This window comes from Macaca thibetana, chromosome 3 (assembly GCF_024542745.1).
Source record: "Macaca thibetana thibetana isolate TM-01 chromosome 3, ASM2454274v1, whole genome shotgun sequence".
Taxonomy (NCBI): Eukaryota; Metazoa; Chordata; class Mammalia; order Primates; family Cercopithecidae; genus Macaca; species Macaca thibetana.
This window is the reverse complement of record NC_065580.1, coordinates 22,109,020-22,132,982: the sequence shown is the minus strand read 5'-3', so window position 1 is coordinate 22,132,982 and position 23,963 is coordinate 22,109,020. Positions and strand designations below refer to the sequence as shown.

Genomic DNA, 23,963 nt, shown 5'->3' with positions numbered 1-23,963 from the left:
ATTTCTCCCAAATCACAGTGAATGGCAGAGTTACAAGTCTATATAAAGATGTGTTCTAAGTGATGACCTAGAAAAAGAAAATGGACATAATTGATGACTGTTTGCTAAAAATGATTCTTCCCTGTGCAGCTCCTCTCCAAAAGACCTTAAGTATACTGACTTCTATTAAACATAGCACTTCAGTCACCCACGGATTCTGTTTTATTGAGGTTTAAGAAAAATATTCATTTGCTTTCATTGATTATTTATTTTGTTGCTTAATTTGGAATGTGTAGTTTTATTAGTAAAAGGGGGCTTAGTGTTCTTAATGATGTAAAGGAACAAAAGAGTAACAAATCACTGGGTTTTCCTGTCTGTTGCTCATCAGGGATCTATTTCTCCTCACTATTTTGCTTTCATGGGTGTGTGTCTGTGAGTGTTCCAAAAGACTCAAGCAGCTTCATGGGTTTATGGAGGCTCAGTAGACAGAAATAATGGAGTAAAAAAGGAAAATGTGAATTCATTCTGAAAAGAGTGTCTAAGAGAGGAGAAATGACAAAATCAGATATTTAATGTAGTGGAACAAATGCTGGGAGAGGCTGAGAACAAGACTTAGCAGGGCTGTTTTGATTTTCTCACAGGTATCTTATAATCACCCAGTGATGGTGGGATGTGAGTATGGAGGTTGAAGGCAGAGGTACAGTATTATAATGCTATATTTTAGGATGACTTCAATCAAGCAAAATCAACTTTGTGTCAGGTCCTGCTTGGTGATAGCTATGAGTTAACAAAAAGGGCAGAAACTTTCAGCTACAGCATTCCATTTATCAATAAATTTACATTGCTATAAAATTAATCATTAGATTGTCAACTGTTACATAGATGTTTCATATGAAGTGTCTTTTCTTGTCAATAGGAATAGAAGCCTATAAAAACACAGGAGCGGTGGATTTTGCTATTCTGGATGCCCTTTAATACCTAGCAAAGCCCTGGACATCAAGAACTTAACAACTTAATTGACTATATTATATTATATCAATGTATCTTTAACTTGCTCTTTGGCTATCCCTGTGACCCAAAAAGTGATATGTCCAATTCTGGGCTATTTAATTTAAAGTTTCCACTTCTTGCTCTTTATTTGATTGAAGTTGGATGAGAGAAAATAAAGCCTATGTAATATATAATATATCGATGTTATAGTCACATACACATATGCCTTTACAAAAGCAAGTTTTGGCCTCAGCTACACTTTAGAATCCTATCATTGTACTTTTGTCAAATGAGGTTAGTATCTAAAAACTAATGGATACAATTATTGGAAGAAATTTCTCATTAAAATAAAGGAATAAACATCAGAGGCAGGTCTGAACACAGAAAGTTTGCATCCTAATTTTTTTTCATGGAGATCACAAATTCCCTGAAGCATCAAACATATATATATATATATATATATATATATATATTCTGTGTGTATGTGTGTGTACATATATATATTCTGTATATATATATTTGTGTGTGTGTGTGTGTGTGTGTGTGTATTCTGTAGTCTACTGCCCATTAGGTGAAGAAAACATGGTCACTGTCTCATGTTTAAAATAAGAGAAAAAAAATTACTTCTCCTTCGAATACATTTGTCAACGCTCCAAAGAAATAAACAATATGTGAATAGTTCAGTACAATTATATATTTACAAAGCATAGGGGGTTTAGTCTAACATTTTCCCACCTGAATAAACTGAGCTTAAGTATCTCCGACAATCAAAAGGCAATACTGCGTTCTTCCCAATATGCCATGTCACCTTTGTAGCACTCACACACTTGCAGGGAAGGGACTCGGGGTTGGGGGTGGTTCTGATGTAGAAATTGCAGATGGAGAGCTGGGCTCTGGGGATGGAAATGGAGAGGAGCGAAAAAGAGCCTGGAGAAAAGGCTGTCATATTTGCTCAGAAGAACCGCCAAATCAGAGAGCACAGAAGATTTCATTGGGGGAGAGCCTTCAACAGCAACTAATCCTGTCATACTGAAAGAAAATTGTAAATGTTCTCTCCAGAAACTGTCCGTCCATTGCAGCTAATCGAACACACACGCACGAATACAGACACGCTCTCCTGCTGTACTAAAGGCGCCCGGGCGCAAAGACCTACGGAGCGCGCGCGGGCGCACACACACACACACACACACACACACACACACACTCACACGCTCCAGGCTGCCGGTTGGCCAGAGCCTGGCAATCGCAGATTTCACCAGGAAATCGCCGAGATACCGGAATAGGTGTTGCCTCCCCAAAACTAATTCCTACTTCCCCAAGCACTTTGGTGAAGAAATGAATCCAACCCAGCTCGCCGAGGCATCCAGGTCTCCGTTCTATTTTGGTCTCCAGGCTCTTCGTGAAAGCCAGGTTTGAAAGTCTTGTTTGCTTCTCCTTTAGTGGTTTGGCGTGGAGGGCGGGGGCAGCGTCAATTTAACTCCAGTCTAAACCACGAACAGGTCACAGACTAGCCAAGTGGCTGAGACGAGTGTGGGGTGCGTGACTCTGCCTGCAAGCGCGCCAGCCCCGCAGCTCTCGCCAGAGCCTTTGGGTCGGTTCTCTCCCGCCTCTCCCGCCTCTCCCGCCCCACCCCTCCAGTGTCTCGGCATCAACTAATCTTTTCCTTTTCTTTTGCAAGATCAAGGGAGAAAGAGAACCGGCGGCTGGCCTCGGACTCTAAGCGGTGCGCAGCTCCAGCCCGGGCGGATCGGCCCTGAACCCACAAACGGCTCCTCGCTCCTTCAAGCCTCCACCACCTCGCAGCCGGGGAGGCAACTGGAGCGAAACCAGCGACAGGTAAGGGCCCCGCGCTGTGCAGCTCTCCGCTTACCCACTCCGAGGACCCTGGCACCAGGGGGTCTCTCCCTTCATATCCCCCCAAACCGGACGCTCAGGGGTCGGGGCTTGGGGGAATTGGAGGGAGGTCCTCCCCACGTGCAGATTCTCAAACGGAAACTTTGGATCCTGGGGCTTGGAGGGTTGGGGGCAGTGATGGCGGGTATGGAAGGAAGGGGCAAATGAGGCACAGCGCGGGGCGGGGTACCCCTACGATTCCGAGGGTCACTGAGTCCAGCCGAATGTGGCGAAAACAGCCTCGGAGCCGCGCTGTCCCGGCATCGTTCCCAACAGCCCCCCATTCCCTCTACTGTTGCCGCCCCCCCTCCCGCCACCCACTCCAGATGCGGCCATGGACAAGACAAGGAGAGCTTCGTCCCTCCCGCCCCTCGGGTTCCTTCCTGCTGGGGTCTGACCGCGTCTTCTGTGCGTGTGGGATGGAGGCCCGGCTCGCCCGGGCTCCAGGCTGTCCCCCGGCTCCGCTTTCGAAGCAGCCCTCGGGGGCTGGAGAGGTTTCCCATTGCGGTCTCCGGGTCATGGCCAAGGAGGAGAAGCATTAAGAATGGGGGAAAGGGTCCCAAGACAAAGGAGAGGGAAGCATTCTGCAATCCTATTCTATTTTAGCCCCTCGCAGGAGCTAGACTGTCCGCCGTGGCTAGGGGACAAGGTCTCAGCCCGAAGCTCATGAGGTACCAGACTGTGCCTGGGCTTTGCCACCTAACTCACAACGGGTCCTGAACCGCCCCGGTAGTCCCCGGGGTCGTAGATTGGGGACCGCTGTACGCCTCCCCCCTCCCCCCAAGAATGTCCCTTGCAGTCCGCACCTGAGGTCCCAGGCAATCGCCGCTAACTTGTAGCTCTCGGACCCGGACAGGTGAGGTCCATGCCTGGTACCGGTAGACGCGCAGAAATTCCACCTATGCGCGCTGCCGGGCGCCCCTGGGGCCCCTCACGGGGTAAGTAGAGACTCCTCCGGGAGAGGTGAAAATTCCCCAGAATTAAGAACACACACGGCGGCACACCCTTTGCCTCCGTCGGCCTCCAGCACCCGCATCCCTTTCTCTATCTTCCTGCTCATCGCCGACCTCGAGCTTGCCCCGAGACACAAAATTGTCCCAGGCAGAGTCCACCGACCCGCCAGTCCCTGGCGATGTTGTCAAGGCTCTTGCATATACGGAAATACCAGCAGGGAGGGTCGCCAGGGGCAGAGAGGCTGGAGGAGAACAGAGAATTGGAGGTAAACGCGTAATGCCAGCAGAACTGTCGGTGGACATTTCACCCAGACCGCCCTCCCGCATCCTTAGGTCAGTTCACCGCCACAGCACGTCTGTGACGGCGGCCACCCAGGGCTCCAAGTCTTCCAGCCCCGGCGCCGCGAGCCAAGAAGAATGCGGCGCCTCCCACTCCTCAAGCTCCGGAATCCCCCACATTGACTTTCTATTTCCCTTTCTTCTTTTCTTTTTTGTTTGTTTTGTTTTTCCTGCTCTTTTCTTAGCGCTGGGTGGCAGTGGGTATGTGGCAGCCGTGTGATTTGCCCTTCCCCTAGTACACGCAGCCAGAGACACAAGCACACAACGACCAGTCCCCACGCTCTGCCACACGCCCTCCAGAGCTCTGGCGCGCAGCCCCTGCTCCACAGCTCGGGGCGCCTGCAGCCACCGCCAGGGTCATGGCCATGGCCCAAGCAGGGCTCAGAGGGTGGAGAGGGGAGTCAACCTAGACTCCAGAGAGAAACCTTGGGACAACCCTAAAGGCCTTCTGAAAACTGGAACTGGGTTAGGCACGAGGGGTGAGAGACTCTGGGGAAAACCGGCCGGGCTTGCGGAGCCCTGAGGGCTCCTGCGGCTGCAGCGCTGCAGACCGCCCCTGTCTCGCCCCGCCCCGCCGCTGGGCGTCCCCGCCAGCAGCCCACCCGCGGGCGGCAGCTTTTCTCCATCCTGCCCAGGGAAGTTCGATGCCTGGTGCTGGGATGCGCCAGCGCTTCTCTTCGCTTCTGACAATCCTGCCGTTTCCGATTGAGGGGGCTCTCAAAATGAAGCTTTTAATAAACTCCAGAGTAATGAACTCGGGATTGCGCGGCAAAGGCCGCGCATTGCAATTTGTGAGCAATCGATAAAAATGTGGAACCATATGATAGGAAATATATGCATTTTCATTGATAAGAAAAAAATAGAGATGATGATATCTTTAAACACAAGCCACAAACAGGCATACCTGTGCCATTATTGGGGAGGTAATAATAAAGGCACTGATGATCACAGAAGTAAAAACAGTTGACTTGGCCAAGAGACAATTTTAAGCTGGGAACTGTAGTCGGCTGCAGTTCAGAAAGTGGACTTTTGAGACTTGTCAAACGAATGGAAGAATTTTGTGCCAACAATGTCCCAGCTTTGCAGGCTTGGCAGCTGAGGACTCAGAAGTAATAAATTAATGCCAGGTGAATTGTTATTGTTATTACTATTATCAATAATGTGTTCTAGGTTGCAGCAATACAATAGATAAGCAACTTCCTATTGACTCTATTTGTTTTCCTGGGCTAGACAATAATGCCAATTAAAACTTAAAAAATTTAAGCTGACCCTAAAAAGAGGTGAGAACTCCAGTCAAATTTGTTTACCATTTTAAAATAAAGTTCTGTGAATGAGGTGGGATGGGAATGGGGGAAAGTTTTGGGACTCCAAATTCCCAGAGCTAGACTGCCTGAAAGATGCTTCGTTTTCCTATAAAATAAAGAGGCATGTTTGTTTGCAGAAGGGTGCTTGAGGGTGCCTGGAGGCGAACTGGAGTGAGCAAATAGGCATATTTGAATACTGTCATAGTTCCAGTAAAAGGGAACCCAAAGGGCATGTTTTCAGCTCTCAACTAACTTCAGAGACAGATGTGGAAAGAACTAGCAGGTCAAATACCAGTAAAAGTCCCTTTGGAGTGAGTTCCCACAGTCCCTCAATTTTGGGAGGCTTAGACTGTTGTCTTCATGTTAAAAAACAAACAAAAAAAACTATATTGCTCTAAATTGGCCCTATCCCCTTCATTGCCCAGAAAGTCCATGTAGTCAAGCATCCGGATGTGTCTTTACTGGACAATTTTCCAATTGCAATTCCAATTCCAGAGCAGCCATTCCCAGGGCCAATAGGAATGGGTGGTTTCAGAAGTCCAAAGAAAACAACAGTCCCAGTCTGCTGGCAGGTGGGGAAGGCACAAAAAGCATGAATGACCTGTCTTCAATGGAAGCTAGGCTGGCTAATTAGGAGTCATATGTCTCTCTGACCTGCAACAATGAGTAAATTTAAAGCAAGGACAAAAGAGGGAGAAGAGGAGAAATTAGAATAAAAAGGAAATGAAGAGGGAATGGAACAGAGACAAATGAGGGCAAGAATCTGTGGGTATATCAATAATTGTGCTGGATTCAAACTCCATCACTGATGTCAGTCTTTGTTTAGACTATGCATATGTGAGCGAACCCCTTCTATTATCTTCACATGACCACCCAGACACCATTCTCAATCCTGCCTTAAACTTTTCCCACTTTACTCAATAGGATAGAGGCTGACAGAAACATTTTGCCACACAGTTCTCTTGAAGAACTGTTTTCCTTATTTAAACTTATATTTGACTTGCTTGAGATTTTATGACATGGACTCCCTGTGGCATAGTTCTCAATAGACTCCTATGTATCGAATACCACCAATGTCTACCTTGTGACTACTAACAACCCGCTTTTGTTTCCTGTACCCACTATGCCCACCTTTGGTTCATTGAGCAGGTGTCAGGACTTCTCTCATTTAAGATAAATGGCATAAGTGTACTGATTGCATGTCCCACAGCTCAGCTGGCCTATGTGGTGGAGGTGGTGTGTGGGGAAAGAGATGCAAGTCACCTTTCCTTAGACAGGTATTTTTGCTGAGTATGTTCTAAGTCCCTGGCATTATTCTAAGCATTTTCCCATATGATATTTTCTGTTTTGTCAGTTGCTTTAGACTCTGACTTAAAATACAGCCAGGCATACCTAAGAAACATATTAGATCTTTGTTGAATGAGTTAATACAGCAATCAATTTTCTCATTTTATCACTGCAACAATCCTATGTAGTAGATGTTATTTTCCACAGGAAGAAACCAGCATTCAGAGGGGTCTGATAATGACCCAAGACGATACAGCTAGTAAGTTGCAGCCCCTGGATTCAAACACAAGCTTGTTGGACTCCACAGTCTTAGTTCTTATAGTGTGTCGATTGGCTCTCTATAAATAGCTGTGGCACTTGTTTTCCCTGTGTTTGGGGAAAACAAAAGTGTGGCATTCAGAAGTTCAATGATGTTCTCCCCATCTGTTAATTCAACTTTGCATGTTTTTGTTAGATCCCCTAAACCTCAAGCAAAGAAGATGCAGAGCTGAATAGGTTCTTAGTTGGCACATGCTTGTTTTGTTTAGTCAGTGACTGCCTCTGTCAGAGGTAAACAAGGGCACTAAAATTTTGGCAGATGCCATTTTCACCTCTCAGCAATACTAAGACATTACTAAACAGAAGTTCTTTTGTCTGATGCAAAGTGATAAAAGATAAGTTTGATACCATTCAGCTGAGCTCATGATAGGAAGCAGATCAAGAGACTTTTTCAAGGTGACACAGCTAACCAAGAACTGCATAAGAACACACACATCCCAGTCCCAGTCTAGTTGTCTCTTCATTTTTTCATGCTAAATGAGTTCTCTTTTTCTATAAGATTGTTGGCACTTAGGATTCTGAATTTCAATGGCTCCATTTAATTTTAATTAGTATTTACTATCCACATGTGCTTTGAAAAGTATAATGTTACTTTGTAAACTGCTATTAGCAAAGAATGAGGTAGGTTCCAGTTGGTTTGCCTCTTTCCACTCTTTATATATCTTTGTCTTACTTTATTTATTTCTCTTTTTTTTCTTCACATGTTCTAGCTCCTTCTTTTATACTATGACCTAAATATACAATCATCTTAACTGGTGCTGTTACCATGGTAATGTTTCATGGTAGATAAGGGTACACACTAAAAACTCGGTTTTCTCAGTTTCTTTCATTAGTAATGGAATTCCTCCTGTCTCTCTCTCTCTTTTTTTCTCTCTCTGTCTTCCCCCATGCCCCCTGCCTCTCTCTCTGCCCCCTTCCCTCTCCCCTCTTCCCTCCCAAATCCAAGCTTTCACTGAATGATGCCCTCTGGTGTTCAATAACTGGAAGCACATTGGATTGGATAGGACAAGGACATCCTTTTTAAAGCTTAGGGAGAATTTCAGTTTCAATCAAAAATTCAACTGGACCTAAGCAAGAAGGACTTTGAATTAATATGTTTTTAAGCAAAGAGATTAGTAGAATACATTTGTTGTCTGGGCATGTCAAATGTTGTTTACTATGTATACAGTTATGGCAAAGGGGTGGGAAGGATATTTATATCCTTACATGTTTAACATTGTTAAGAAAATGTTCTTATGGAAGACAAAGAGATGCCACTGAGATATCCCTGGGAGGATAGTCAGAATATTTTGTACATTTAAGTCTTTAAGACTTCTAAATGGAAGTTTTCTATCTTTAGAATGGAAACATTTTTCTTGCTGGATATATATATGTATACATATGCATATATACATATACATATATACACACATGCATAATATATATAGGTATATATATACATACACACACATACACATGAGAAAGAAAAACAGAGTGGAGATATTTGTTAGATGAGAAACGCAGAAGTTTTACTCTTACTTACATGATTGTGTGAATAATCATCTCAAGCTGCCCATTTTTGTTAATCCCTAAATACATGGAAAACTAGAAGTGAGGTTGATATGATATAAACATATCTTCTTTCTTTCCCACTCCAAATTCCACTGCTGCCCTCTCATCAGTCCCCAGGTTAAATCTGTTCCCTGAGAGGCTTCCCTAGAATCCATCCCCCTCTTTCCATCCAGGCATCTCTTCAGACCTTTCGCACCTCTCACATGAACTATCACCAGAGCCACATGCTTCGAACCGGCCTCCCACTCTCCAGTCTTTCTCTAGTACAAGCTACTCCTCACACTGCCAAAGTGACCTTTCTAAAATGCAAATCTGAACATGTCATTCTCCTGTTAAAAATTCTTCAGTGTTTCTCAACTGTCTAGGATAAACCCTGAAATCAAATCCACATAAGAGCTTCCATAGCTGATCAGAGCTGTTTTGCCAACCATCTTTCTCCCAGGCATTTCTTCATCCTCCCACTGCACAAGGAGAGAATCCATATGCATAGCTGAGTGTACATATACATAGTGTAGTGTAATGACTGGTACGGTGTACATGCTAAATAACTACTGGCCAATATATTTATTTCCCCTTTATTCTCCTCCTCCTCTGCCTCCTCTTCATGGAATTTATTATTATTACCAACAGGTAATGATAAGCTTCACACTTATAATCTAGCCCTTTCTCAAACTAATAATAATACTCATGAAAAGGTATGATATAATATGATGAATTTAATGAATATTTTACATCCTCTATCTCATTTAATCTTTCACAGCCAGGTGCCTCACCTGGCACCCACTAGGTGCTCAGTATATGCCTGTTATTTTTATATGCCTAATCAATATAATAATAATGACATTTTTGGCCCTTATTATTCATAGCAATGTGTTTTGGAAGGTGAAGTCATGGGTATTTGTATTTTAAAAAACAAATTATTTACAAAAGGAGTTAACTTATAAAAATGCTAGGCAACTTGGATGGTTTTATCTGGTGCTGGTAGTAGAGTAACAGCTAGAACTTGTTAGGGATATATTTGAGGTGAGAATAGAGGCCATATTTTATAAATGATGGCAATATACACTTAAATTTGTATCTTTATCTTCTCTTTAAAAAGAAACCAAATGCCCTGATGTTTCCAAATAACACAATTAAGTGGAATTTTAAAAATCACTTTCTATTTTCAAAATAATTTTACTATTTTATTGCATAGTGTGCCACCCCATAGATATGAATAGTACCCCTCCATTTTATTGTATCAAAGAAGTTGTAGGCAACTTCATAGGCTAAGTGCTAGTTTAAGTTCAAATTTCCAGCACACGGACAATGAGTAACAGCAACAATAAAACTGAGGATCTACATTTTTAAGATCAGTGCAAATACACAACAAAAACTATGGTAGCAAGGCAGTCTTTTGAAGCTATCTGTATTTATTGAGCTCAGAAAAGCAGGACCTCTCTTTTCTGAGGCTGAGAATCCTAAATACCCTTGAATATTGACCTCGTGGCAGAACTGGGCCCACTTTTTCAAAAGTCAATATTCATAGTCACCACATATATAGTGCTTTAAATGATAAGATTATGAATTATGTAAATAACTATTATCTTCTAAGAAGTCATTTAAAAGAGATTAATTCACAGGTTGGATTATCTGAGATACTTTATTCCTCTTGTAAAGATGTTGAGTCAGGCTGGGAGTTAGGCCCAGGAATCTAGATTTTTAAGAAGCCCCTTCCATGATACTGAGGTGGGAAATCACAGGACTACATTTTAAATAACAGATTGATGAATTGGAATGTAAAAGGCATCAAAGAGGAAAGAAGATAGGATGTATAACTCAAATGTCACTGCCAATAGTACCATATGTGTTTTCCATTAGGGCTGGGATGGAGAGCTTTGTTGTAGCCAGAGACTTTTTGATTTGTTAGGCAAATTCTAGTGTGAACAATGAATAACAATTCAGGACAGCTATAGATTAAGAAGCATATCTTTCAATGTAGAGGAAACCTAGATACCTGTGTGTTTACATGGGACACAGTCCCATCTGCATACAATATATCCTTGGAGTTAAATCAGTCTCAGCTATTTAAGAAATAAGTACTTGATTTCTTTTCTATTTCTTGTTTTATTTTTTTCTTCTTAAATTCCTTTCATTAGTTTAATATCTTCACAGATCATATATATCTTCATGATTCCAGAGCTCCTCTCTGCATTCTTCTATCTGGTGTTCTATGTGGATTATTATTATTAATGTAGCTGGATCAAGCACCTGGACTTCTTCCTCTTCTTTCTCAACTCTAGTGGAGGAGTCAGGGAAAGCCAGAGAATTGTCTTAAATGTTAATGCTGATACATTTCACTGTCATTGTTGCAAAATGTTGTTGCACTATGATGATCCCAAGTAACAGGCGGATACAATACCTCCTCTAGGAATAAGAAAGTTATAATGACCTTTCTTGATGTTATTGTTCACTCTTAGTCATGCTGATGATTCTTCTGTTTGAATAAAGCAAATAAGCCATTCCTCACTTCCTCATTCATGCCAAGCCAATGAACAAGACAGAATCACGTTGGAAAACAAGCCCGTTATTTCTTATTTAATTAACTATCAAGGATCTCTTTAGGAGGAATGTGATTGTGAGCTAAATAATTACCTGAAGCCTAAGGTTTCTTCCTTTCTATAAAAGATAAGCACGGAATAATTTGACTGGTAAAGAAAAAAATACATTTCGCACCCTGTTTTACACTGTTGAACAAGATGAAGACTTTCTAATACTCTGCCTTGCTTGGCACTATTACAAAGGGAAGAGCTTCTACGGTAACCAGCATGAAAATAGAAAGTGATAAGAAAATTCTACTTAATTGTGTTCTTTGGAGAGCATCAGGGCATTTGGTTTCATTTTAGGGAGAAGATAAAGAGCAGCCCCAGGGCCAAAGCATGTTTCCCAGACATGCCTACCGTTTTCTTGCTTTATCCTCAAAATTACTTTTCTATCAGATTTTATCAGTGGAGGGGGCAGTTATGTCTTCACATGTAAGCCTAAATAATAAAGACTTTATTTTTCTTTGTGCTATGCTGGATGGAGGTAGTGAAGGCAGGAGGAGGGGTAGATGATACAGGTTTAATTTCTATTCTCTCTGGCAACTGGGTATCATTCAACAGTAAACAAGCAATCTCAGTTTTGCTTTACTTTAAAATAAGCCTGCCTGGATATTTTCCATGACTAGTTATATCCATATTAGGGGAAATTTCAGAATTTGGGGTGAGATACTCTTCTGTGACAATAATAATGGCAACAAAAACCATGAGATGACAGCTGCTGTTTTTTGAGTGTTTACCAAATTTTAGAACCTATGCCATTTCTTTACATGTATTGTTTCTATACCTCATGCCCAATCTATGTGATAAATTTATTCCTTTTTCTTTCTAAATCTTGAAACCGAGGCTTATTGACACTAAACAATTTATTCTAGGTCTAAGAGTGAGTATGTGGCTTTCGGCATTATTCCCACATCTAAGGTCAAAGATCAGCTTTTAATGTTTTTTTGTTTTGGTTTACTATACCACAAGAAATTCTTTCAGAGGGTATCCCAATATATTATTTGGCATCTAATTCTGATAAGGAAAAAGAGAGAGAGAAGAAAATGAAATAGAAGCAAATCTCACTTCTAGTCAGTGTTCAGAAAATGAAGTCATGAAAACAGACTTCATGGTAAAGGAATCAGTCTTAGGTGAAGTTTTAGAATCTGTCTCCTGGCAACTAACCTCCTGGCTTAGTATAATTTATAGGCTTTGAATTTAAAAGTCCTTGAGCCTTCATAACTATGAAGCTCTTTCTAGGCACAGAGGTGGGAAAAGTCTCAGCAAGGCTTTCAGGTATGAAATTTCCAAGGCATACAATATTTATTGATGCTTATATAACATACATATGTTGCAACATTTCTGTTGATTAGGAAAACATTAAGTATTGGTAAAATGTCATTATTTGATCTCCTTCTATTTCATACTATAATATCTCTTTCCTTCCTCTGCAAAACAATTGCCATTACTTAACCTTAACTTCTGCATTGCAGATGCACAAACAAAAGGCCAAAGAGGTTAGATGTCCTAAGGGATAAACCTGCTTGGAATAATTCTGTTCCTGTTTACATGTCCATTGTTAACTAATCACTTATTTGTATGCCCCCATACCTTCTGGCAATCATGACTGTCTACTGGTAAACGATAACACCAGCTAATTTCTTTTCCACAATTAATTGAAATTTTACACTCTTACATTTCAATATCAGTCAATATTTTTACATACTGACACTTTTAATCAAGGATTATCTTTCACAAGGGAGCTGTAACAGGGCCCTAATTAATTAAAGTGATAATTACTCCTCTCCCACGCAGTTTGTTAGTTACATAACACATTCTCCAGGAAATTCACATCCTTAGCATTCCTCTTTAAATTTCTCTCATTTGTAAGGAGATACCTTGGCTTCTATCTCTGTAAGAATTTACTGAAAACTCAAATAATTTTTATCTTCTAGCATTAGGAAAAAAAGGCGGCCATCTTTATTTTCTAGTAAGTTTTCATATTCGAACCAAATAAAATGAGATTTTCTTATCATTGAAATATTCAATTTGAATCGCAGGGGTCATTTTCATGGGAAAAAACCGAGGTTGTCAAATGACTCTCCTTTGCTATTCACCAGCTTATTCCAGCTTCTTCATCACAATGCAAGTTCCTGTGGTCCATTCCTCTTGGATCTTTTTTTTTTTTTTTAATTTATTTATTTTTTTTGCACTTCCATTCCTCAGCTACAATTGCTCTTGCCTCTCTGTAATTTTTCTTAGTGCGTAAGGTTTGTTACATTTTCTGGTACGGTTTAATTCCGTTATTTTAGTAGACATGGAATCTAGAGTATTGGCAATTATTGGCAGCCTTGCTCTCTTCTCCTTTAATAGCTATTGCCCCTGTTTCTATATTTTGGCATCTCTTGGTGTCTGAGATGCACTTTCAGAAATAATTGATGGTGACTCTAAATTCATTCAGTTTATTCCCTAAGACTTGGGAATCCAGATCATTGAAATCCCTGCACCAAATATTGGTCAGATTTGCTAAAGATCATTCCTGTTTGGTTTGCATATTTTAATTAAATTACTGTGACTTACTCATTTCACTTGCAGTAAACATTTGACTACATTTTAAAATTATTATTTCTCCCAAACTCCTGAGTGTTCTTACTTTACTTTTCTAATACATGCGAAAATGAAATTTGATACCAAGATGTCAGTTATCTAAAATTCAATTAGCATTTTTTCTGTTACTATATATAATTATTATATATAGTAATATATAATATTACTATATTACTTATATATTACTTATATTATATATAAGACTCCTTTTTTTTCTTGCTGCAGTAGTTTTTTTAAATAGACTTTATTTATCAGACCAGTTTTAATTTCACAGCAAAATTGAGAAGAATAGTTTTCATATACCTTCTGGCCCCATACACACCTGCTCCTTTCCACTATCGACGTCCCCCACCAGAGTGACACATTTGTTTCTATTGATGAACTACATTGACATATCAGTATCACCAGAGCCCACAGTTTACATTAGGGTTCCTGCTTGTTGTTGGGCATTCCCTGATTTTGGACAAGTGTATAACAGTATGTAGACACCACTGCATGCATGTAGCATCATACAAAGTATTTCCACTGCCCTAAAAATCCTCTGTGCCCCTTCCATCTATTTCTCTCTTTGCCTTAACTCCTGACAACCACTGATTCTTTTATTGTCACTATAGTTTGCCTTTACAGACTGTCATGTAATTGGAATCATACAGTTTTTTTAGAATGAATTCTTTCACTTAGTAATAACTTTCTTTCACTTGGTATGTAAATTCAAGTCATTTAAGGTTCCTCCATGTCTTTTCATGGCTTGATAGTTCCTTTCTTTTTAGCACTGAATGATAGTCCATAGCATTCATTTTTCTTTGTGATTTTCATTAAATCAGTAAATGTTTTGCCATGTTTCTTGAAGATGATTAGAGAGTTTTTTTATTTTTGCCATTATATTATTTTATTCTTGTTTTGTATTTTCTCTAATCTTACATTTCCATATTCTTAAGCTCTCTAGAACTTTCTAAAAGTGATCACAGAACTCATGCTCTGAATATTTTAATTCTCTTTTTCATTTTCCTTTAACCCACCATATCCCTATTTCAGTACTTAGAAAAGAGTACTTAGCATCTTAAAAGATGCACTTTCTTAGCATCTTGCAGTTTTTATTTAACTGTCTTTATTTTCCCGTGAATATATCTTTTACAGGATTTTAAAAATTCAGACAAAAAAACCTTTAACTTCTCTCTCTTGAAAGATTTAAGTGGTTTGTTTTCCAAGTTTGGACAACTCTTCTATTCTCTGAGCGTGTAAATTCAAGAAGAGGAGAGGAAAAAGTATTACAGGGCTGTTTACTTTCCACTTCTCTTTCTCACATCATCTTCTAACCTTCAGCAGCCATGGCTATGTTGAAGCTAAGTTGAAAAACTGAAAACCTAGTTGAAAGACCATTTTATGCAAGACCATACTGACCCCTAAATAACCTTTAAATGAAACACCATAAATCTTTTTTGTTTTACCAATAGCAGACAGAGTATACTTGTTCCTATTTGAGAAGTAAGGGAAGTCCTAAGAGGTTCTTAGTATTCCTCTGAGGTGTTTTCTCTATCCTCTGCCTTTAGGAAAATCGATACTGTTTGAATATTGGTCTAGTCCCTCCAGCTATTTAGACACCGGCTTTACACATGGAAGCTAATGGAACCCACTTATTTAACTTGACAATCTAACCTCTTCACATACCTACTCTTTATCTTACACTCATACCTTATATTCAACTCCTTTATACAAGATTCTTTTGATGTTCTCCAGTTTCATTAAAAGAAACCTGCTCCATAAGGACGGGACTTGTATTCCCTCCTTTCTTCCTCCTCCCCTTTCTTCTCCCCCTTCTGCTCCTCCCCCTCTTCACCCTCCTCCTCCTCTTCCTCTTGTTTCTCTTCTTTTCCCCTCCTCCTCGCCTTCCTTCTTCTCAGCATTGAATTTGATGCCTGCCTCTATTCTTGGCACATAGCAGAGCTCAATAAATATTTATTTAATGATATTTTATGCTAGTAGTCTGCTAAGAGTTCCAAGTTTCCTACTATCCCAATCTGCTTCTTCTGTTGGTTTCAAAATACCAAGTTATTCTTTTCTGAAATAGCTCAAAGAAACTCTTTCTAGGTAAAATTTTTCTTTGAAAATAAAACTTCCTTTCTGATAAATGTTTCCACTTTCGAAACCAATATTTTATCTAAGCCTGAGCAAAATTTACTCTAGGCCATGCTTATAGGTATATGGTAATATTATTTTGTTTAAGCTGAATCTAATTAATCTCAAACACATGCACTTTTAAAGAGACAAGACTTGTTTACGCATATCATACATGTTAAAAGAAATTGTATCCAGCTAAACATTGCATATGATTTAAACAGACTGTTTTTTCTCATATTAGGGATGGATTTAGTAGTTTTCTATTTTTACTTGACCCTATGTAAAAGATAAATGAAAAAAGATGAAGAATAATATACCTCATGAAACTAAGTAACATTCTGGATAATTTGCCAGGCAATATAGTCTTAGCCTTACTCAAAAGGGGAAGGAGAAGTACTACACGTAGGTGCCCACTTTCATCTATTCTCTTACTCTTTCATCTGTTAGGAGGGCTTAGAGTTCCCTCCTAACAGCACCACTTCTGCCTTAACAGTTACAGTGGACCTAAGCTCCTTAGCAGCAGGGATCTTCCACTTATCTTCTCCACCTTCTAGTGAGCTTAGAAGGAGAAGGTTTTGGCATCTTTCCCTGTCTTGAGCCTCTGGTGTCTCCCAAAGGGTACTACAGTTTTGGGCAGTACAAAGTAGTGGATAAGTATATTCAGTTTGGAGACAACTGTGTCATTGTTAGTTTACCTTTAATATCCTCACCTTCATGGATTTAAAGATTTAGTGGGGTGTCCAACATCATCTAGTCTGATGCCTTTATTTTAGAGTAAGGAGACTTACTAAGGGTAAACATAGTCGTAGCTTATTATGTGGGTGACAGTGATCAGAAGTGATAGAAACAAGATTTTTAGTCTGAATGTCTTGACAACCCATTGTCAATTTCATCACCCTACAATGATTACTCCTATGGAAGGCTCCACATGATTATTTTCAATCTTAGACTTTTATTCCTTCTAAGAAAGATATGAGGCTATCAATATTCTTTGTTATTCTTTCTGGTTTTTGTGGGACTTTTGATTCTGTTTTTCACCTTTCCTCTCCTGTTTCCCTGATGTTTTTCAAAGGAATCTTACAATTTAGTGGTAAGATTTTGTTGAAAAGGCTGGATTCAAACATAAGTGATTGTCAAAACTTTAATGATGGGTATCAAATGACGCCAACCTATCAGAACATGTGTTGGCCACTGTGTTATTCTTTGGGTCCCTGCTGAGAATCAATCCGGGTTCAATAAGCTACTTTAATCTGAAAGCGTCTACTTTCTTGCTTTCCAGATGTTTTGGAAATATAATCTAGTCATTTTTTCCTGCTGAATTGCCTGTAAATGATTAGGGTTTTCATTAATCATTGCAGTAACTACTTGGAGTAATGTATTTTAAAAAGTATAATCTTGCAACTTTACATGATGGAGAATAATTGAAAACTAATTACACGACGAGTTTGTTCCCTGGAGATGTATGACAACTTCAAAAGCTGAAGAAAGAATGATGGATGAACTCTTTTATAAAACGACATCAAAATCTGCTTCTATCTTTTGCTTTCCCAGTTCCTAAGGTCATTAGAAAACTCTGTTGTCATGTTGAATGCCAAATTTGCAAAAATTGTCTGTGCAGTGTCTTTAGAGTAAGAAAAAAAGACAAATTAGAAAGCCGTATTTTGATGTCATCTCTCCTAATTCTGTCAAAGTGTTTTTCTTCCAAATAGCAGATTACTTCATCCTAAAGTCTTGATAACCATAAATGTAATCAGCTTTGCCATAAATGTTTTCAAAATGAAATGCCTTTTTTTTTGGTTGTCTTTTTTGCTTTGTTTTTTATCAGGGGAAAGTGGAAGGAGAAGCAATTGGTGGTGGGTTGAGGAACTGGTGTTTTCTGAGACACTGAGCATTTCGTAGTCCAGAGAAATTCACAATTAGGTGATAGAATGTGCTCCCAGACCACTGTCACTTACACTGGGAACGTGGTGTCCTCCTGGGGAATGTTGGGAAGGCACTTGCAAAGCTATTTTAAGAGGTGTTTGGAACTGTGAGATGACAGGGAAGTACAGGAGAACATGCCAGAAGCCTTGTTTGTAAATACTGTATTCTCTTTAGGGGCTACTCAGTGGCAAAATCAAAAAGATGTTTTGCCAGACGATAAAATGGCTCATCTTTACTTCCTAAGAGAATTCCACATCCAGTGAAGATCAAAACTTAAAATGAAAACATTTTAACGACTCACAGAAAATCAGTTTTTCTGTTTGTTTGGTTGTTGATTTTGTGTCTTTCCTAGTGTGAGCTCCCTAATCTTATAGATGAGCTGATGCTATTAGTTGCTACCAGTAATCCATCAGAACACAGATGGAACTTCGTCAGAGAAACTGTATTTGATAAGGCTGAAAGATAATTTGCTTCAATCTTTTTAGAAAATGTTTTGTTCCTCTTCATAGAGACCCAAAGGAAAAAGAATTTGGATGGGGATGGCAATTCTGTCACAGTTTATCATCCCTCCTTAGCAATGCACCAAAGAGAGAAACAAATAGGACCTCAAAAATTTTCCCCTTCCTGGTCTGTGACAACCCCAAAGATTCCAAAAAGAGTTGGAGAATGGCTTACTTGCAAAAGTGAGCAGGTCTCACATACTCCCTTCAACTCCATCTCCTAAAAATAATTTAAATTTCAGGGGTATGATCTGTATAGCCACATAAAGAGGACATTGTCCATACTTAAAACTGAGAAAGATCCATCATTCATGTCAGTAACATTTTCATCTTATTATTCTGCATTTTAAACTTACATTTCTGTCCCCCTGCAGTATTCAGTCAGTTGGTTATTGTATATAAAGAGCATATAAGTGCTTTATAAGCAACAGACATTAATGCACTAGAAATGGTTATTTATTCTTCACCGTATATTTCTGCAGACTTAGTTACATACAGGTACTATACTAGACATCTAGAATACAAAGGTGATTCATCATAATTCTAGCCTTTACAGTCTGTCCTGAGAGATCAGATGAGGAAAAAACAATGATACACAATATACAGGTGATAAACCAGAGACATTAAGACTCCTCGAATCACAGGGAAAAATTAGACTAACCCAGCTGAAACTTGGTTTAATAAAGCACTAGAGTCAGTGGGGGTCTTACTGAATTGAGGGGGGAAGAGAAAGGACTTAGCAGAAGAGGGTAGAGCATGTACCAACACATAGGAATGGAACATTCAGAGTCCTGGATGTTATTCTCAGTAGCTACAGCCTAGGGTGGTTTTGGGGAAATGGAAAGGAAGGCTGAAACATAGGTTAGGCCAAACTGTGAAAGAGTCAGTACGCATCCAAAGGTCTATACCTATCCTGTTGGCTACCATAAGCAAAATCTGTCATCGAAGGGAAACATTTTATGTTTAAATCATATGCCCTACACCATCCTATTTCACTTGACATTTACCTAAAAAGGTAATTAAAAATCCGGGTAGAATCATGGATAGATTAGTTAGATTGGTCAAATGGCAACATCTAGCTTATGATATCTGCCAAAATTGTAGTACCTTGTGTTAAGGAAATGGGTCCGTGAAAACACCAAGTGACAGTTCTCTAGTTTTATGTGACTTCTCTCCATTCATAACTTCAAACGGTCTGGGCTTTGGGTAAACAGTAGCCTCATTCATATGTGTACAGTAAAGGAAGTGCCCAAAGCACTGAAAGAAGCCAAAAATTTACCCCATTGCTTTCTGACTCCTCTTTGAGAAGAAGACTCACAGATTCTTGCCACTAGTATACTTCAAAGTGTAATTTCTTGTAGATCTGAGGCAAGGTGTGTGAAACACAGTGCCCAGATATCATCTGGTATGGATTTAGGAAACTTGATTTTATGTAGTGGTTCTAATTGAAAAATTCTGAGCCAGGCACAGTGGCTCATGTCTGTAATCACAGCACTTTGGGAGGCCAAGGCAGGTGGATTATTTAAGCCCAAGAGTTTGAGACCAGTCTGGGCAACATAGGAAAACCCTTCTCTACAAAAAATACAAAAAAAAAAAAAAAAGTCTAGCCAGGCATGGTGGTGCACACTTGTAGTCCTCGCTACCTGGGAGGCTGAGGGGGTGGATAACTTGAACCCCTGGCAGGTTGAGGCTGCAGTGAGCTATGATTGCACCACTGCACACTAGCCTGGGCAACAGAGTGAGACCCTGTCTCAAAAAGAAAAAAGAAAATAAAAATTCTATAGCCCATCATGCCTCAAACATACCTAGTAGATTGGGTGTCTCGGTTGGGGTTTCAGAACATATATCCACCACTTCATCTTTCTGTAAGATGTAGGCCAAATGATATGAAGTAGCAAATAAGTAGTCAAACAACTCAAAAGATCTAGTGTACAGCATGAGGACTACAGTTATTAACAGTGTATTGTATTCAGGGTTTTTGCTAAATGAGTAGATTATAGCTGCTCTTGGCATGGGGCAGTGAGAATGCTTAACTCTGTGAGATGATGGCTATGTTAATTTATTCTACTATACTAACCATTTTATTATATGCATGTATCTTGTAATATCATGTTGTATATCTTAAATATACACACTAAAATGCATTTTAGAAATGCTTTGCTTAAAAAACCTTTACAATTTGCAATGGATTAATGCATCCATCACCTCATTTGCTTTTCACAAAAAAAATCCCACAGGATAGTAACAATGCATTGAGGACATTTAGAATTATCAGTCTCTGGTGACTTGTCCAAGGTTACACAGCTTGAATGAGAATCCAGATTGCCCAACTCTTATACTCTTGGGTTTTTCATCCTTCCTTACAGTGATAAGGATGAAATCTCACTGTGCCATTGCCAGAAATACCCTGAGTGTGTGACAAAAGTTAACAGGCACCACCTCACCCATAATTAATTCTCCAGAGAAGTGAGTTAAGAGTGATGAGTCCAAACTTGTCTCTTGAATCAACTCACCCTCAAAGAACAGAGAATTCATTGTGAAACTCAAAACCTCACTGACCATGCCTCAGAAGAATTATTCCATTTCCTCCTGAGGAAACCAAGTGTTCTCTCAGAAAAGGAGATAAAGAAATACCTGCTGCTGGATCTCTGTGAAGCAGTTCCCCCTTTTGGGAAACTTAGGGTTTTATATATTTTTTTAAATTTTACTTGAAAATGTCTTGTGATCAATTGTGTCCCCATTTTACATTTGAAGAAACAGATGTGAAGAGAAAAAGTTCTCTCTCCTTTGAGGCACTTTGATGGCTACCTTTGATTACCGAGAAAACCTTAGGTCAGGAGTCTTTGGAAAGGCAGAGTTGGAGTAAAACTCTAGGATTTTCAAATCCTCAGGATTGAACATTAGCTTTCTCCTGAGAGCCCTGAAGGCAGCTCTCTGAGACTTCCTGACAGACTCCACTTTCCTCAGGGCTGAATTAGCAATTCCCATTCTTTTTGCTTCCTTCCCCTGGCTCTGCCAGATGTGTTGCTTTGCCCTGCTATATTAAAACAGGAGAATTTTACCTGGGAGCTGCCATGCCCATCGAGTCATAACTTAGTCCACGGGCCCCTATCATGAAACCTAAGAAAGGCCTTATTGTCTTAAAATAGACAGGAGACAAATTCCCCTCTTCCCTGTGATGTCTGCTAAATGTACCTGTCCCCGCCCATTGCTGCACTGGGGAAAGGAAAGATACCATATATCTAAGCACCTGTCTGATTTAATCCTTGCTTCAGCCTATGGGAAGAAATTGACCTGTTGTTGGAAGCTGTGGGAATTCAGTGAGAAATATTTTAGCAGGTTTTCAGAAAGGAATTACATATGTGAATAGGAGTAACATTTTTCAAGTCACACCAATCATCAGCACTCAACCTGTTGGGCAAAAGGTCTCTGTGGTGGGGAATGAGTTTAAGAAATGAGGGATTAGCATTTTCAGCTCAGGCTGTGTGATGATGAGCCCCTTGCCTCACAATTTCCCTTAATTTAACATGGAGGATGATCTATTTTATGTCTTTCAGTGGGAAATCCTAGGAAGAGTTATTCTTGTTAGTAAAATGAGTCAGGAACTGCACAAAGAATATTGGTGAGCTTGTTCCAATTAAAAGTAATTACCGATTCAATCACGCCTGTAAATCCCATCACTTTGGGAGGCCAAGGCGGGTGGAACACGAGGCCAGGAGCTCGAGACCATCCTGGCTAACACGGTGAAACTCCTTCTCTACTAAAAAATACAAAAAAATTAGCCAGGCATGGTGGCGGGCGCCTATAGTCCCAGCTACTCAGGAGGCTGAGGCTGGAGAATGGTGTGAACCTGGGAGGCGGCGGAGCTTGCAAGATCACACCACTGCACTCCAGCCTGGGCAACACAGTGAGACTCCATCTCAAAAAAAAAAAAAAAAAAGTAATTACCGATTCAAAAAAGAACTTTTCTATCATACAGCTCAATTTGTACTGTCCCCATTTCTTCCAGAATTATTGTTCTTGAGTGTTGGTGCAGTATTCAGTATTGGTGGATAGGTGATTTCTGAGGGAAGGGCTGGCATTGTGAGGCTGCTTGCTCAGGTTTCACTGGATGGCTGGTGCTTGGTGAGTGGCTCTGCGAGCACTGGGGGAACCACTTCTTATGTAAGGGTCATTTGACTTTGAGCTCCTCTTGAGCCAAGAAAGAGAATAATCCCTTTGTACTGGTTAACACTTACTGCTTTCACATTTTTTTCATCTATTGATCCCTTTACAATCTGGGTGAGGTGGGCATTATTACTGATATCCAAATGAGGAACAAAAGTATTTAAGGGTTTCCCAATATTAACTGAAATGACAAGACAGAACCAGGACATAAATCAACTTTTCCAACTCAGATGTACCACACCTTTCCACAAAGGGTGATTCTCAGGACATAACCCAAGCTTGAGGTTTCTTCATTTCTAAAATGTGTAATACCAATGCCTGTACTTATTTTGAAAAATTACTCAGGAACAACAAGAAATAAATTTGGAAACATTTTGTAAACACATAAATGCTATACATACGAGGTGTACTAAAATGATAATCACTATTTGCAATGATTTAGATTCAGATAGAACCTCCAACTCTATTCATTTGGTTTGTTTAGCTATTGCAGACTGTTGCAGGAATGATGTTTTTTTCTCTATGTTGAGTATATTTTAAAAATATGTTTAAATTTGTTAGACTTAGTTATTCCTGTTGGACTCAGAGATATTTCACAAATATAAAGCACAGACAGGAGACCTCGGCTGCCTCCTCCGTTGACTAGGATTCTCCAGGGAGGAATAGTCTTCTCCCTGCTATAGCACACCTTACCACATTCAGTTGTTATTATTTTCTATCCATCTCCGGCATGAACTTTACAATTAATTATCCTATATATATATTTTTTTCTAACCTGGGATCCTATGTCAAGGTTATTGCCAAATTATCAAGGCAGCTCGTTCAAAACTGAGATAATACATTTCTAATCTTGGGAAGAGTTAAGAAATGTCTAAGTAGTTTGCACTTAAATATGCTATCTGACAGTTGTGACTTGTATCCTGCTGAGATGGATTGGGAAGGTAACTAAAATGTAATCTAAGGAAAGGCGTGGGCACATGGACTCCGAACTAAAACGTCACCATTAACACTTTTTCATGTCACTAACACAAAGCATTGCACCACTGTGTGTGTACTGCTAAGAATAACTGATGTATTGATCGTATATTCTGAGGGAAAAGCCATCTGAACAGAGACGGTTCTGTGACCACTGGCTACCTTTCAAATTAAGTAGTTTTCCTTTGCCAAATTTCAAAGGAATATTTAGTACTCAAAAGAAAATTGCCATGTTCTGCAGTAGTGAACCTTGTGACTCAGAGGCAGAAATATGGGCAGAAACAGTCTATCAGGAGTGTTCTAGGGAGAAGCCCCAAAAGACTGCCTTTATCCTGACAGCCAGAAACCACCCGTTGAGCTCCAGTGAGTACTAAAACCCTATTGCGGAGGCTTCTAGCCTGAAGAGGATGCAGTGTGGTTTGCCCAAGTGAGGGAGGCTATGATTGATTGTTCTATTCAAAGACTGTTGCTAGTGATTAAAACTGACTTTATTAAATA

General features: G+C 40.0%; 1 protein-coding gene across 4 annotated transcripts in view; it reads left to right on the top strand.

The window, feature by feature from the left end:
• The first annotated feature begins 1,980 nt into the window (after positions 1-1,980).
• CHRM2 (cholinergic receptor muscarinic 2) overlaps positions 1,981-23,963 on the top strand; it is a 158,089-nt gene continuing 136,106 nt past the window's right edge. For 2 of the 4 annotated variants that reach the window (XM_050782413.1, XM_050782415.1), the window contains exons 1-2: positions 1,981-2,379; positions 2,648-2,805. The gene's annotated coding sequence lies outside the window, so the exon portion shown is untranslated. Of the gene's footprint in view, positions 2,380-2,450; positions 2,561-2,647; positions 2,806-23,963 lie in introns of those variants that run through there. The other 2 variants (XM_050782412.1, XM_050782414.1) reach the window with 1 other exon arrangement.